Source organism: Pleurodeles waltl, chromosome 8 (assembly GCF_031143425.1).
Source record: "Pleurodeles waltl isolate 20211129_DDA chromosome 8, aPleWal1.hap1.20221129, whole genome shotgun sequence".
Lineage (NCBI taxonomy): Eukaryota > Metazoa > Chordata > Amphibia > Caudata > Salamandridae > Pleurodeles > Pleurodeles waltl.
The window spans coordinates 739,601,745-739,617,408 of record NC_090447.1 but is presented as its reverse complement, the minus strand read 5'-3'; the positions used below and the strand labels follow the sequence as shown (position 1 = coordinate 739,617,408).

General features: G+C 42.6%; 1 protein-coding gene and 1 long non-coding RNA gene across 5 annotated transcripts in view; one reads left to right on the top strand and one right to left on the bottom strand.

The window, feature by feature from the left end:
- The window catches only part of ABHD10 (abhydrolase domain containing 10, depalmitoylase), a 188,743-nt gene that overhangs the window by 75,400 nt on the left and 97,679 nt on the right, over nt 1-15,664 (bottom strand). The window lies entirely within an intron of this gene.
- Nucleotides 1-15,664, top strand: part of LOC138250259 (uncharacterized) — an 83,777-nt gene that overhangs the window by 31,208 nt on the left and 36,905 nt on the right. The window contains exons 2-3 of one of the 4 annotated variants that reach the window (XR_011194920.1): nt 6,051-6,494; nt 6,591-10,344. This is a non-coding gene — a long non-coding RNA (uncharacterized lncRNA). Of the gene's footprint in view, nt 1-5,593; nt 6,495-6,590; nt 10,345-13,026; nt 13,111-15,664 lie in introns of those variants that run through there. The other 3 variants (XR_011194919.1, XR_011194917.1, XR_011194918.1) reach the window with 3 other exon arrangements.

Here is a 15,664-nt window from a genome sequence, read left to right as displayed (position 1 = left end):
GCAGGGTTTTATATACGTCGGAAGGGATTCTGTCGGGTCCAGGGGCTTTGTCAGAGGGGCAGTCTTGAATGGCCTGTAAAACGTCAGTCACTTCTATAGAGTTACTAAAGGCTGCAGCTAAAGCGATGTCAAGCCCATCGGTGGAACCATTAACTACTTTCTGAAGGGTGTGATCCTCAATTTTAAAAGTTTTAGAGAAATATTTCACCCACGCTTGGACTGGGATAACAGTGCCTATTATGCGTTATCCTTGCCGGGAAATGGGATGGAGTTAACCACCTGCCAAAAAGCCTTTATATCTTTGTTATTACCAGCTTCGATTAGCTAAGCCCAGGCCTTCTCCCTCAGTTCTTTCTTCCAGGCAACAAGGGTATCCTTACATACCTTTCTTGCCAATCTAATAGTGGTCTGGTTGTAGGGGGGCATGCTAATGGCCTTCTTTATGACTTTGTGGGCAGACGTACATGCATGATTGAACCAACGAGGGTTCCTATCTAGTGACTACAGTCACTCTCTGTAACTTATCCGACATGTAGCTTGTTAAGGCAGAAAATGCCTCAATAACTATATGCGCAGGGGAGTTTTACCCCAAAGCATCATGACCTATCATCAAGTCTCCAAGAAAGCTACATTTATCAATATTTTCCCACTTGATGGTGAGGCCTTTCTGTCCATTGAGACTCAGCTCTGGCTGCCGGACCTTGGCACCAAAACCCTTATCCAAGCCCATCCAGGTTTCCAAGATTAGGGGGATTATGATCACTCACACAAGTTAGCATCACACTAAACTTCCCTACAAAGCGAGTTAAATCTTTTGAGTAAGCTATAAATATAATTGTAGACTGAGCACTTCCTCCTAAATACACAGGAACCTCCTTAACCTTCAGGGGATGGAAAGATCATAGAGTTGGCAACAATCATTCTGTTGGGTGCATTACCATAGTTAGTGTTTTTAAAATGCTGAATAGGACAATCATGCACATCAGACATCCCCCAAGAATCAAAAAATTCAGGTTCACACAAATGAACATTAAAATCTCCTACCCAGATAATCACAAGTTCCTCCTTACTTTTGTTCCGTAGCTTGTGCGCCCTGGTCTCAAGACCATCAATTACACTGGTAACTAATGAATCAAAATGTTGCAATAATTCAACATGACGTCATATAATCTGGTTAATTTGAGAAGAACCAAGTAATGTGGTGTTACATCAACAACACATACAACTACCCAGCTTAAAAGTACGGACATAAACGTAACCAAACCCCTCTTAGCTCTTCATGATGATGATTTGACTGCTGGGGCACAATAGGTGGTGAAACCGTTAATATGAGGAGGGTCTAATAGTCAGGTCTCTTGACGGCAGGTATAAGAGTATTGACCCACAAACCTTGACCAATCTGGGTTTACTAACTTAGCCTTGAGCCCTGCCACATTCCAGGAAATGATCCCAGGGAGCTACAATAGAAGAAATGTTTACTTTTTTGGAGGGCTCCAAGTCAGAAATAGGAGTCAAATCAGGCACCAGCTCGCCACAGAATACATTTCCCTAGACTGACAGTCAGTCCATTTGCTCCAGAGTGTTCAAAGTCTCAAAACTATTTTATAGTGGCAAGGGGCAATCAAAAGGCTTCGGCTGAGAAAGGCTATGCACCTTCTGCTTATCTGACCAATTGGAGCCAATATGTTGGGGCTGGCAAGGAATACCATTAAAGTATGCCAGCCACTGTACTCTGATAGACATCAGATCGAGAGCTGGTAACGAGAAGCGGTGAAGCAAAGTACTAATTAATTGTGGATTTCTAAAATTGATGACTATACAGTCCCCTGGTGAAACTTTACCTGTTGAAACAATCCCTGAGAGCCTTCTCACAGTTAGAATTTCTCTGGACAGATCTGAGCTCCATTCTGAATGCTTCCTCACCCAATGCACAACCTTATTTAACAGTGAGGTGGGGGACTCAGGGTGCTAGGGATCCAGCCTAGGAACCTTCTCCAGGATTATAATATATGGGCAAATGCCAAAGGGATCCAAGGATATGGGGCTAAGGTATTTGAAATCTAAGAGGAAATAGCCTGCCTGGGGACCTTACGGACAAGGCCTCCTCACATTCGATCCTCTGCTGGTGAATAATTTTTTTATTACAGCCTGTAGATGCAGAAGTAAGGATTTCGGAGATAGCTCCCTGCATAATGTTTACTCCCCCTTTGTGATTCGGGGGTGGGGCAATTAACGTCGGGGATGTGTCAACTCAGTGGTTTTAGATACTGGTCTATCCCCTAATAGCGATAACAGGTCTGCTGTTTTCCCTGCAGCCAGGAGTGCATTAACCTTCCTTTTCAGGGGACTCCACTTTTTTTTTTTTTTTTTTTTAAAGAACCAAGGAGCACATTTGCCTAATATCCCTGAAATAATTATCAACTAGGCTAAGTTTGTCATATGGTAGAACAGGTGGTTTCTTATTAGCAGTATGTTCACATGAGACCTTCTTAGATGCCTTTGTTTGTGCTTTTCTCTTGCCTACCTTTGTACCTGTTAGATCCTCACGGGCAAAAGTAATAAGATTTGGACTAGGCAACACTGAACTGAGAGGGGGGCTTACCATATAGGGGGGCCCAATTGCCTACTGTTTTTTAGGGGAGGAGGTCAGTAAATCTAAGAGAAATGGCTCAATCAGTAGTTCCTGTTCCAGCGCAAAACGTGGGTTCCTGGATTTATCAGTGACTTCCTTTGCGGGAGGTGCCACCTCTTTGTCCTCTCTTTGTTCGAGCATCTTTATGGTTGAGTCCACACTAGCTTCCACCCTCCCAATCTCAGACTCAATTGCCCTCATTATAGAAGTTAGATAACTAGTTATTAAGTTTAGGCCAGAATTCCCAGTCAATGTGTCTGCCACGGTGCGAGTGCCTTTTCGCTTCCCCATCAGGCCTCTTGTAGGTCAAGTGGAGCCTAACTTTAAGCTAAGTATAACAGAACAAAACTGCAGGCTGTGATATCAACATAGGCCAAACCAAATGTCCAATGCAAGGGATGGGTCCCGGGCACAGCTGTGCTGACAGGCCCAGACTGGCCAGCTCTTTGTCTGGGCACGCCCAGGCATGTTCCACACAGTGGGGGAGATGATCTGAACAAATGCGCCTCTGGGCGCCAGAAAAGTAGCGAGAGCGGCCTCCTGCCGTATGCGGTCCCGGGAAGTGTGTTCCTGGAGCCCCCGGCCCTTAGAATGGTGGTCTGAGCGTCCCACACAGCATGGGAGATTATCTGAATAAATGCACCTCTGGCACGAGAGAAGCAGTGAGAGGGGCCTCTTGCCGTGGGTGGTCCCGGGAAGTGCGGTCCTGGAGCTAACTGCCCTTAGAAAGGCAGTCTGAGCATCCCCATTTATTACTTCACTCATGACATGTTCAATGACAGCATTGATAACATCACTGATGACATTTGAAATTACATCATTTACAACATTACTATGCATGGCGAGGGTGTGAGTTGATTTATGGCATGAGTTATACTTACAAGAACTGGTGAATTTTAGTGGTTTTTATTGTTTAAAATGACACATTTTAACTGACACTGTCACCTAATATGTCACTTTAACCTAGACAGATAGGCAGACTGCACAAACAAGCTTCATGATTTCACAGATAAGCTTCATGATCTACTATTTGCGAAAGGATGCACGGATTAGTACTACAGGTAAAATTGAATATTGGGTCTGTGTGTACCTTGCTACAATACCTTCCAGTAAGAAATGCTCATAGAACCATCATATCCCTTGAATGATACCATCACTGACGTGATCAGTTAAGTCGTATATGATGTAATTGATCATGTCACCAGTGATGTGATAAACGATGTCATTTAACATGTCATAAATGATTTTATATATAAGGTCATAGCAGGAGATGACAAAGGCTCCGGTTATAGGTAGCTCAGTCAACTATAACTGGTAAATTGCAGTGATTTTTTAATTTCTTTTAAACATTACATTTTATATTTTTTTAAAAGACAAATAACTAACTACCCCACTTTCCTGTAGAAGTGTGATTGAGGTTGAGAGTCCGTTGTCTCTGTCCTTGCGCCTGCTGCACACGCAGGGGCGGACAAGGCACCTCTCCCGGATCGCAGAGGTGCTGAGGCTAGTGCCATTGGCAGAGCCTGGCACACGGTGCGTTGAGGGAAGCAGAGGCACTGCATATTCTGTGGGCTGCGACTGTTGCCCCATACTGCCCCGGCCTGGGAGAAGACTGAACACACCCTCCAGGAGGAAGTGTGCAGCACAGGGTGAAGAGGACACCTTATGCCAACTTAGGAGGTGAGCCCCCTCTGAGCCACCACGCACATTTTCAAGAGCACTGCGTACCCCCCAAATGGTCTTAGGGCAGGAGGAAGGAGCATAGCAGAGAGGGCAGTACAAGGCACTCCCTGTCAAGAGGTAGGATTTGGACAAGGGGCAACAAGTCTGTTCCCTCCGACATATTTTTGTTTATAAAGTGCCCCAAAGTGCTGGGTGTGCCCGATGCCTGGGGACTACGGCCGGTGCGTGAGGGGCACCTATCTCTTGTGGGGAGACTGACTGCCACCATTTTGGTTTCTGCTTATCGCCCCCTTAAAAACGCAGTGAAAGGAAGGCGGCTTGTCTATGCGCACATCTTACGGAACATTACACACATATATTGGGACAGTTTAGACTTTTTCACCCTTAAGAGCATGAATATACAAGCAGTAATCAGAACACGAATTACCAAAAAAACAGCCTTTATTAGCACAACAATAAGCGGCAGGAGCAAGCTTCAGTGTCTCCCTCAGACAAGAAGTGCCAGGAAAAAGAAATCGGTGTGGCGAGGCTGCCGAGCACCCTCTATCATTCAACTTGGGATGCCCGTCAGTTACTATAGGGTGAGGGTACTCCTCACACATTACTAGTGAGAACTGTGTTCTACTCTGCGGGAAACAACCTCACTTCAACCTTTGTTTTTTTCAATCTGTGTGTGTGTATATAGATTATATAGTCACTGAAAAAAACAAAGGTTACATGAACAATATAGTTAGGAAATCGTATTGAAAAAACCTTACAAATTAACTAACAAAGGCTACAGGTTAGATTCCGATTTTACACACACAAAACCATAGAAATTCAGCAGTTATAGTTATACATATCTCAAGAAACTATAACTCGTGCCCTAAGGTAACTATAACGTGAACCCCTGCCATGGATTGTTTTCTCATTTATAATTTTATTGCAAATGTTGCAGTGATATTATCGGTGATGTCATCGAAAATGTCACAACTGAGGTAATATGTAGGGTAATTAGCAGCGAATGACGAGGGCTCAAGCTATATTTGGATTTTGGAGGCAAGTCTTTTGGGTGTATTAGTACTGTGTGTATTTCAATGGAGTCCTTTTTCACAGTAATGTTGTTTGTTGTTGATTTTTTGTAGGTTATGCAGTTGGTAGATTAGGTCAAACCTAATTTGTCATTGCTTTTGAAGATTTTATTTCTCTTTTTATATTATTTGTATTGTGTGCTTTTCATTGCACTGCTACCAGTAGAGAAGTCTGAGTTTTTTTTTTTTTTGTTTTTTTTTCACACAGTATCAGTGCGTCACCTAAAAGTTTTTCAGCGTGGTTTTTTAGGTTTTCCCTTTCCATTGTTTTGCTCACAGCTTTCAAAAATGGATTCTGGCAATGTGTCTGCTGCTGCAGCATTGGAGCCGATACCGGGATCCAGTTTAGAACTAGAGTTGATTCACGATTTAGACATTGACATTGCATCAGATGATGAGGGTGGAGATATCTAAGGCAGTGATTTCTCTGCCAGAGAGGAATTGCCAGAAGAATCTTATTTCTCTGATGATGGCAACACATCTGTTGTTGCTGAGTCAAGGTCCTTTACGGTTGAGCAGGAAGTGGGAGTTATACTGCTAACGGGACCCACAGTCTCTCAAACTTGTGCCTGCTTTAGCAAGGGTGGAGGAGGAACTGATGTGGGTTGCTGCAGATGGAATTTAATCTGTCCTACCTCCTTTTACCGGAGTTGCCCTCTACGCAGGATCAACGGCCAAGCTCAAGAAAAAACTCCAGCGCATCCAGAACGCCTCAGCACGTCTCATCCTAAACCTCCTTCGCCACGAACACATCTCTGCCCACCTCAGAGCCCTCCACTTCCCATCAACAAAAGGATTGCCTTCAAAATCCTAATCCACGCTCACAAAGCCCTCCACGACACCGGACCGGCCTACCTCAACGATCAACTTAACTTCCACAACCCGACACGCCAACTCCGCTCTGCTGACCTCGCCCTCACAACAGTCCCTCGCATTCACAGTACCACAACCGGTGGCAGATCCTTCTCCCACCTCGTCGCCAAAACCTGGAACTCCCTCCCCACCAACCTACGCAAGACCCAGGACCTCCTGACCTTCAGGAAGCGCCTCAAGACCTGGCTCTTCAAGCAGTAGCACCCCCCCACCCCAGCACCTTGAGACCCTTCCAGGTGAGTAGCGCGCTCAACAAATTAATTGATTTATTGAAAGTTGTTCTACAGACATAGACAATTTCAACTTAATTGATTATTTTAATCTCTTTGTAGATGGTGGATTTCTTGGTAGGATGGTCGTTCAAACGAACCTCTGTGCCGAACCACATTTGATGCCGCAGCAGGACAGGATTCAGCCACATTCATGAATGCACCAGTGGACATTAAACAATGTTGAAAATTTAGGAACTTTTGGTGTCTGATGGCCATTATTTACAAGCCAACAGTGTCTTCTTACTATGTGTGCACAGCATTGTTCTCTGCTGCCATAGGTAGAGATTGTGTTTGCTTCTGCAGAGGAAAATGTGTTTTTAACTAAAGAGGTCTGAAAGGGCTTCTGTGTAAAAAAAAAAAAAAAAAAAAAAAAAAAAAAAAAATGCTTGCAAGCTAAACCACATATCACACCACCCTAGACTTCCCTGGGTGTCTAGTTTTCAGAAATATCTTGGTTTTGTAGATTTCACAGGGTGCGTGACAAACACAGGCCCAGAAACCACAGCTCCCTGCAGTGTAAAAAATAAATTAAAAAAATTAAGGTTGAGTTTGGGTGGAAATTTTTTGAATTTTGGGCTTTTTCTGTTGCAGGCGCTAGGCCTAACCACACAAGTAGGGTATTATTTTTATCGACAGACGTGTGGGAAAGCTGTGTGGTAGAAAATTTGAGAATCCCCACAGATCATGGAACAATTCCTCACAGATATGTGTACATTGCAGAAACATATCTATACTTCATACCAATTTTTAGTTCGCTAAATTTTACCATGTTAACTTCTGTATAGTTGTACATATTGAAAAGTTTGTATGGCGTAGCTCAGTTGTTGGCTGTGGGTAGTGTGTGTCTTTTGGAGGACCTACGAACCCGATATATCCCAGTGACTAGAAGGGTCTATCGAACATAGAGGTATACTGCTTTTGTGAATTGGTCATAGTGACAAAATTTACAGATGAACAAGTTGTCACACCTAGCTGTTTTTTCATACTCTTTTCTTTTTTTTCCATTTCAACATTTTATTTCTTTGGGAAAACCTCGAAGGATTAGCATCCCTTACTGAATTCAGTATTGTATCTACTTTTCAGAAATGTATAGATTTACAGGATCACCTATGGTTTCAAACCCGTTTCCACCCCAATATGCAAGTAGGTTCAAACCACAGCAATTGGAAAAAATGGACTACCTTTTACAAAAATGCTAAAATGGTGGTAAAAATGTGTTTGATTGTTCCTGCATGCTGTGAAGATGGTGATCCTAGCACAGCAAACCTTTAGTTGATGCAGTTTTTAGAAAAAAATGCCTTCTTGCACAGTAAATTTTTCTAATTTCTTCCCACAAAAAACAGCATTCAGCTTTCTGGGTTCCCGCCAGGAAAATCTACAAACCCTGGGGACCTTTATATTCCCTAAGATGTTGGGAAAATTATGCAAATTTGGCATGGATACCTTTTGCGGAAAGAAAATATGAAGGTTTGAACACGAGCTACCCCAAAAATTCAAAATAGGGCTTGGTACCTGGGGGAAAAACCCTAGGAGTCAAGTGGCTAATTCTGGGAAATGGTAATAGATGCAACTCTGAAAACAAGCACTGGCAAAGCCAGTAGGTATGGCCTTTGCAAGCTGATGCTAAGGTTATTTTTTTGTAGTTTCATTGAAAGTGTACGCCACAAAAATAAACACGAAAAAGAAATCCAGCAGACAACATTTCAGCTGTAGGCTTGCAACAACATTTAAAAAAAAAAAAAAAAACAATAACCATTGCATCTAATTTTAAAAGTACAATACCAAGTAACCCTTCTTAGCACAGAGGTGTACTTAGAAGAGGTATAGATTCCCTTTTTACTTTCATTCCATTCCACAGGAAAAGATGATCCTTATTACCACAAACAAAAGCTAAAACTGTCCTTAATTTACTGGTAACTGAAAGCATGATTTAAGCATGCAAGGATGACAGATGAAAAAGGATAAAGATTGGAAAGTAAAAGCATTAGCACTGAACTGCTCTTCTTTTTAGGTGGATGTGCATGTGATAAGAAAATATGGTGTAATTCACAGTGAAACGGGGTCAATGCCCGAAGCGGGCTGACCACTGTATGATATGGTGGGTGGGAGCATAAGGAGTGTGACAAGTAAACAGTCGAATGGAGGTCTGACCTAAAGACCCAATGTATGTAAATGTGTACTTGTTGGCTGTAATTTTTTTGTTCATTAAATGAGGCAGGTGAGCTTTTAAAGCTGTCTCAAGGTCAAACCTGAAAATAAAATGACCAAAGATATTCAGGGATTTTTATTGTCAGCCATTCAATGGCCAATAAAAATGCATGCTGAGTGGACATTTCACTTTAACATTAACATCTTATAACAAAAAATGCTAGTTTAAAAATGGGTGACAGTCAATTATGTAAGTTATATGCGAGTACATTGTATATTTTGATTACAACAGAACTCGTGAAAAAAAACTACCATGTCTGGGCCACACTGTGAACTACTACAAAAGGTAGGGTTTTGCACATTAATTGTTTGATTTTATAAACCTTAGACAAGGTATACACAGTTAGGGTGCTAGATGAAGTACACAAGTACAGAACTGTGCTATTTTGAATGTGAATAGAAAGTCAGGTTAATCATGTTTTTATGCCTTTCAGACAGTTGTGTACAAAGACAGGGTTTATGGCTAATAGGTTATATGGTATCCAGGTTAGGACACAATTAATGGGGGTTCTAGGTAAATATTTCTGATATTGCTTTACAACAGTCCCATGTTTACTGCACCAAGGAGTCTCTGTTGAATTAATATTGATTGACCAGCACTACACTGCTGTTAATCCACAGGCCTCAGTTTTGAAGAGTAAAATCACCATGGTAAATATTATGAGGTTTGTATCTGAAAAGAAGCGACCTAGTGAAAAAACGTACGATCTGAGGCAAGCAAAGGTATTAAGGAACTACTAAAAGGATAATTAGAGAGTCTTAAACATTACATGTATTCCTAGTTTAAATGGTCATTGTTCGGGGTATCAGTCTACACATTACTGTCTACCATGTGGTGTTAAGGCATTGAGTAACAGCGGTTTAAAATGCAGATACCTTGCTGTAGTCTTGAGTATAGTGCTAAAGTTACAGAAATGCACATTTTGATAGAAGACATTAATTTAGAAACAATCATATAAAGCCTTATATTCTTCATCTATATAAAAGAAAGCAAAATGCAGTACCACGTATATATATGGGTGATTATTAAGACAGATTCTTCTACACTTAAGAGACATTGCTTACTTTGCTACATGATAGATACAAGTTAGATTTGTTAAATTATTGTGAGTGGTAGGTTCCTAAAGTTCCTGTCCCTGAGGGCATCTAAAGCACGCATATTTCATTTCAATGGGTTACACACAACTCATGAAGTTGTAGTCAAATCACTATCCATATGGACGTATATTGCAAAGTGCATGCAAAACATAATCTGAACTTGCTATTTGAATGCCCAGTGAAGATGTTCTCAAAGATTTTGTTGAAATCATAATGGTGGGAAAAAGAGATATGCCTTGTTCATGAGAAGCAATGAAGATTCAATTGGGGTATTCGCTGACCGACCACGTACACTGAAATAAGTAAATGGAGGGTTGCAGTAAAAGGGTAAATGGGGAAAGAGGTGTGTTCATATGCTAAAAAGCAGCAGTTTGATGAGATCAATAGAATTACCGAGATAAGACTTACAAGAGTAGGGGATAAATGGTCAATTGTTAAGCAAAATAATCCAATTAGAAATTTGAATCTAACACCTTGTTAAAAAATAAAATATTTTCACTCTTTCAAAGATGATTGACTGTTAATTGCTCAACCTGTGATGTGTGCTTGTACATTTGCTGTTTGGGTTATTGTACAAACAGTCTTGTTCATTGATATTTCCTAGTGTTTAAACAACCAGGTTTCTTTCTTTTGTAAGTGGACCTGAATAAAATGATTCAAAAGGCTGCCCCATAAGCTTAGTGAGTACCAAGTTAAGATTCCAGGAAGGCACTGTAGGTGATCTTGGTGGTATTAACTTTTTTTACCCCTTCCATAAAATCTTTTCGACAGGGATTCTTAAAAGAGAAGGCCTTTGTCTGTCCGAGAGATAGGCTGCAATCGCTGCTAGATGTAACCTTATAGAAGTATAGGCCAAGTTTGCTGTCTGCAAGTGTACAAGATACAAAATAATATTTTGCACAGACACCTGCAAAGGGTCCCACGTTTTAGAGATGCAAAAGTGAACAAAGCTTTTCCACTTTGTCGCATTGCATGCTTTTGTGGTTGGTCTGCGTTTATCTTTAATGCTGAGGTAGATTCAGATATCCGAATTCTTTGACTTAAGGAGCCAAATTGCAGGATTCAACTCCTTGGGGTTTGGGTGCCCAACGTACCCCTCGTTCTGAGTGAGAAGGTTTGGGCTGATGGGCAGCATCTTGTGAGGTACTTTTGATAGATCCACTAGAGTGGTGAACTATAGTTGTCTTGCCCATGTGAGTGCCACTAGAATCAATGTGTGTGTCGTTTGTCTGAGTTTCTGAACCACATACATAAGGAGACGAAGAGGAGGAAAAGCGTAGGCAAATATTCCTGACCAGTTCCATCCTTAAAGCATTGTCCTGAGACTTAAGGGGTGGGGACCTAGAGACAAGGTTTGGGCATTTCGCATTTTCCTTTGCTGTGAACAGATCTACATCTGGAGGTCCCCATTTTTTAAATTAAGGATTCTGGACTCTGGGGTGGAGTTCCCATTCGTGGACTTGTTGCCGCATCTGCTGAGGAGGTCAGCAAAGTTATTTTGTGAAACTGAAAGGTGTTCCGCTTGCAGGTAGATGATGTGCTGAAAAGCCCAACGCCAAACTGTCCGTACAAGGTAAGACAGCTGCAATGAGCCGCCCCGTATTTGTAGGTAGAACATGGCTCTCATGTTGTCCGTACGAACAATAACTACTTTGTTGACCAGATGCTTCACAAATGCCTTGAGTGCTAGATGAACAGTTAGCAGTTCTTGATAGTTGATATGCATCATTATTTGTGTCTGATCCCAAAGACCCTGTATTGTGAGGTTTTGGAAATGAGCACTCCATCCCATTTGGGAAGCGTCCCCTGTGAGAATGGCTTGTGGAACAGGGTCCAGGAATGGCCATTCTTTCAAAAGATTGGTCTTGTTGCGCCACTGCAGAGAGCAAAAGGTGCGGTTGTCTATTAACGCTAGATCCTCCAAGTGACCCTGTGCATGAGACCACTGGTGTGATAGACATTCTTGCAATGGGCGCATGTGAAAACGTGCGTGTGGCACTATTGCAATGCAAGATGCCATAATTCCCAGAAGTTTCATTATTAGCTTCACTGGAACCTGTATATTGGGGCTAAAGTGAAGATCTTATACTTGAAAATTCTGAATTCTTTGTAAATTTGCATAAGCTATGCCAAGCTATGTATTGATTACTGCCCCAAGGTAGGGCTGTACCTGAAGTGGGGACAGATGCGATTTCTGAAAACTGATTGTGAACCCTAACCTGTGCAGCAAGTCTATTGTGGTTTGAATATGGTTGAGACACCGATTGTGAGAGCTGGCTTTGATAAGCAGTCGTCTACATAAGGGTAGACATGAATCTTCTGTCTGCGTAGGTGGGCTGCTGCCATTGCGAGACACTTTGTCAACACTCTTGGTGCTGTGGTGATCCCGAATGGTAGCACTTTGAATTGATAGTGCTGACCTTGTATGACAAATCTAAGAAACTTGCGATGAGCTGGGTGAATAGGAACGTGAAAGTAAGTGTCTTTTAGATCTAGTGCTGATAGGAAATCGCCTTTCTGAACCAGGGGTAACACATCTTGAAGCGTGATCATGTGAAAATGTTCCGATTTTAGGTAATGATTTAAGGGTCTGAGATCCAGAATAGGTGTTAGGGAGCCATCCTTCTTGGGGATAAGAAAAAAAAGGGAACACACTCCTGTTCCTTGATGCTGAATAGGAACCAGTGCTATTGCTCCTTTTGCAAGCAGTGATTGGCCCACCTCACTGAGGAGGGTGATGTGATTTTGTGAAAGATTGTGAGTGCAAGGTGGAATATTTGGTGGAATGGAACTGAGCTCCAGACAATAACCAAGTTGGATAATATCCAACACCCACTGATCTGTTGTGATGTGCTGCCAGTGTTGATAAAATAACTGAAGGTGCCCTCCTACCGGTGTCTGGTGTTAGGAGGGGAACCAAAGTAGGTCACTTTTTAGAGGCAGTGGTAGATGCTCAAGGAGAAGCTGTTTTGTCTCAACCTTTAGCACTGTTTCCACCATAGGAGCCTCTAATAAAACCTCTGTGAGAGGAAGTATGTGTCTAACCTCTATTGTATGTGGTGGATGATTTGGCTGAGCAAGGTTTAAAAATCGTTTTGTATTGTGGCCTACGAAAACTCCCTTGCGAATTGGGAAGTTGGAGCACACCTATAGATTTTGCCACCTCATTATCCTTCTTCATTTTCTCTAGGGCATGACCGACTTGGGGCCTGAAGAGGTGCTGTTTGCCAAAGAGACATTTTAAATTGTTTGCTGCACTTGTTTAAAACCAGAGGTACGTAGCCATGCAAGTCTGCGTAGTAGAACACTAGTGTTGATACCTTTGGCTGCGGTATCAGCTGAATATAATGCACAGTGTATGGAGCTATTTGATATAAGCTGCCCCTCATTAACAATTTCTTGCTCCCTCTTTCTATGTTCCTCTGAGAGGTTTTGGAAAAATTGCTCCATTTCGTCCCAGTGGGCCCTTTCGTACCCTGCTAGGAGTCCCTGTATAGGAGTGATTCTCCAGTGCTTTGCTGCTTAAGCAGACACATGCTTGCCAAGGTCATCATTGAGTTTAGACTCCTTGTCGGGAGGAGGTGCATCTTGTGCGGCTTGGAAGTTGACTCTTATCCCAGTAATGGTTAAGACTACAGAGTCTGCTGAGATCTGACTCTTAATATACACAGGGCCTAAGGGGGAGGCCTTGTATTTCTTAACCACCCTCGGAGTAATAACCAGAGCCCAACTAGATCTTTAAAAATATCATCTGCATGTCTAAGGATTCCCTCAAGTATTTGGAGATGCTGAGTATTCTTATGAGACGATGTAGGTGTCTCAAAGAGGAAATCTTCCTCTCTAGGGTCATTATGCAGTGCTACCTGATGGTACACTGTAGCCTTCCTCAATAGTTCCTGGAAAGAGGTAGTGTCATCAGGCAGTGAAGGCCCAGCAGGGTATACCTCAATATCTATATCTGTGTATGTATCATCATCATTTTTACACACCAGGGATCTATGTCTGTGTGGAACTGGTCTAAGTTATCTCCAGTATCCTGTGTAATGTGTGGGCAATGAGGTGACACTTGTGGTGAAAACTCCAAGAGATCACTATGCAACTGTGGTGGAGATGGAGACCGTGGTGGAGGAGTGATGGTTGGTGGAGATTAAGACGACCTTTGAGCCTCTTGTATACCCTTCTCTGTCCTCTTCTGCTTGACTGGAGGTGCAGAATAGTCCAAGGCCTCCTCAAATGCAAGCTGTCCCTTAGAAGGAGTGGAGGTAGCAGTTTTTACCAACACCCTTCCTGTTTTAGGCTGACATGCAGTTGAGATTGCTTGCCTTGAAGCTGCTGCTTCATTTTATTGAGTATGGGCTCTGGTAGCGATTTCACTTCTGAGCACTTTTTAGACGTACGTTTTTTCAGTTACCGAGTGGATAGTTTCGGTGCCGAAATCGTCAGAGCCACGGTAAGCTGTCTTTTTGGTGCCAATAGAGACAGGACCAAATAGGAGGTGAAAGGTTTCTGCGTTGAGTGGGATGGCGTTCGGCTCGGAGTGGAAGCTACCGTTTTCGGCTTAGGTTTCGGTGCAGAGTCCAAGGGCGGGTCATCCATAAAGGTTTTCCGATGCCTGCCATGGCTGGAATGTGGTGACAGCTCGAGAGTTTTAGCTTCCAAAATGGTTTGTTTTTTGGTCAAAACAGGGGGTGATTTAATCACAGTTTCTTGACCCGTGGGACCCTTTCTGCATCTCCAGTGTGATTTTAGTTTTGCAGTCTGAATCTTGGACGGAGAAAGCTTCCTCCTCTGCAGCTGAGGCCTCATGGATCTCCTGCTCCGGCTCTGTTTCCAACATGGTGTCCTCGATACTGAAAATGTTGGACGTCTGCTCTATCCTCTTGGTGCTCTGGCGACAAACAGAGGTTACAGACCTGATGTTGGTTGGTCCGAGGAAATTTGGAATGACACATCAAACAGAAATGGAAGGGTGTCCGTTCCATCAGTCTTTCATTCTCCAAAGATGTAGTGTGAAGAAAATGTGCGCCAAAAGGTCCAGAGTCAAAAATTCGAGTCCCACGAAGATTTCTTCAGTCCTGGATCGAAATGGATAAAGAATAACACGATCAGAAACAATACCAACGGGGTTTAAAAGGGTCTCCTGAACGGAAGAGACTTATTACGGTCTCGAACCGGAGCGTCAAAGAAACACACCCAGACCCGACAGCGGAAAAAAACAATCTCAAGATGGAGTCCGGGACCATGTGCATTACAAGCAAGAGGAGGAGTCTCTACACCTTGTGGCTCGAAAGACTTTCGGACAAAAACAACTTCTAACCTTCCAGAACCAACACTAGGTGGCGGAAGAATGTAGAGCATGTGTATCTACAGCCACACATGACATCAAACATTATTGTTTCTACTTTTATTTAGCTACTAAAAAAATTGTAACATTTGAGAAAAGAGTTTTAACAAAGGCACAGAAGAAATCAATTAATTTGTGTGTTATATTTTTTTTATATGTTTGTAATTAATTGGTACAGATGATTATCAGTTGTTCATTCTGTGAGGCATCTGTATAGATGCTGTATACAATGATGGATTTGCATGTGCTAAGTGCCATTGTGGCACATCTCTCATTGTGGACTGCTCTGCAGTTGTGGTAGCTGTTCTGCTCCTCACCACCCCCCCAATCCTCACCTCTACATCCTTAACACACTTCCAATTGTCATATTCACATTTCCTGGCCATCTGTACTCTCCGCACATTTGCTGTTTCACTGCTGTCAGCAAAGTCACACCATCAGTTCCTCCAACTATCCAACCTGGCACAGATTTACAATCAGGCTT